This window comes from Octopus bimaculoides, chromosome 30 (assembly GCF_001194135.2).
Source record: "Octopus bimaculoides isolate UCB-OBI-ISO-001 chromosome 30, ASM119413v2, whole genome shotgun sequence".
Taxonomy (NCBI): domain Eukaryota; kingdom Metazoa; phylum Mollusca; class Cephalopoda; order Octopoda; family Octopodidae; genus Octopus; species Octopus bimaculoides.
In genome coordinates, this window is record NC_069010.1 from 764,429 (window position 1) to 765,599 (window position 1,171).

Here is a 1,171-nt window from a genome sequence, read left to right on the forward strand (position 1 = left end):
GGAAGAAGAAGAAGAAAAAGAAGAAGAAAAAGAAGAAGACCAAGGAGAAGAAGAGAAAGGAGAAGAGGAGGAAGAAGGAGAAGAAAAAGAAGAAGAAAAAGAAGAAGGAGGAGGAGGAGGAGACTAAGGAGAAGAAGAGGAAGAAGAAGCAGACGAAGAAAAAAAGGAAACGGACGCGAGTGGTATGACCCAGTAGTAGAGACTGTCCATGGAATCTACTTTAATGGTCAGGTAACCTAAAAGTGACCTGTTGTGGTTTGCAGCAGTAGAGGTAGGCGCAGTTCTAAATAAATTCATGGGTGGTGACTGTTCTTAATATATTTATCGTTTTAATATTTGCATGGGTATTATTCTAAGATTCTTGTAGTAGTGCCTTATATAACTGTGTAGAAACAAAGAGATGGCACCGAAAAAACCAATTGTTATGTCATTAGCTTACGACATAAACCTTCTCACTCATAACGCCTTTATGTTCTGAAAATGTAACTTTCCCCAATAAATCGCATACCATATTAAGGAGCTGATGAAGCTATAGGATATTCTCCTGGTTTTCAACTAAAAGTCCAGCACATCCCACAGCAGAAAAAGCTGTAAGCTAATGAAATTAATTACATAGCAATTGGTTTTTCTGGTATCATCGTATAATCTCTTTGTTGCTATACTCACCTAACATTCTGTTCCAGATCAACCCTTATATTGAGTTCTACGTTAGGTTATTAATCGCACGCCTACGATCTTCGGGTGGTGCATTAATAAAGTTTAAAAATTACCATTCACGTTTCATTCAAATTATTATTATATTAATCGTAAGCTATTAGGAGTTCCACATGTGTAACCATTCTATAAGAGTATTCTGAAAGATGCGAATAGCAAGCGATAACCAACAAGAAGCTTAAGAGCTTTTCAGAGCGAACTGGGAGGCATTGGCCCCAAACAATTTAAACGGATTTAACATATATATGGTACTCCGTCTGTAACGACGACGAGGGTTCCAGTTGATCCGATCAACGGAACAGTCTGCTTGTGAAATTAACGTGCAAGTGGCTGAGCATTCCACAGACACGTGTACCCTTAACGTAGTTCTCGAGGAGATTCAGCGTGACACAGAGTGTGACAAGGCTGACCTTATGAAATACAGGTACAGCAGAAACAGAAATAAAGAATGAGAGAA

The 1,171-nt window shown here is 38.7% G+C and overlaps 1 protein-coding gene across 2 annotated transcripts in view; it reads right to left on the bottom strand.

The window, feature by feature from the left end:
- The window catches only part of LOC106882816 (adhesion G-protein coupled receptor G6), a 31,293-nt gene that overhangs the window by 5,779 nt on the left and 24,343 nt on the right, over positions 1–1,171 (bottom strand). The window lies entirely within an intron of this gene.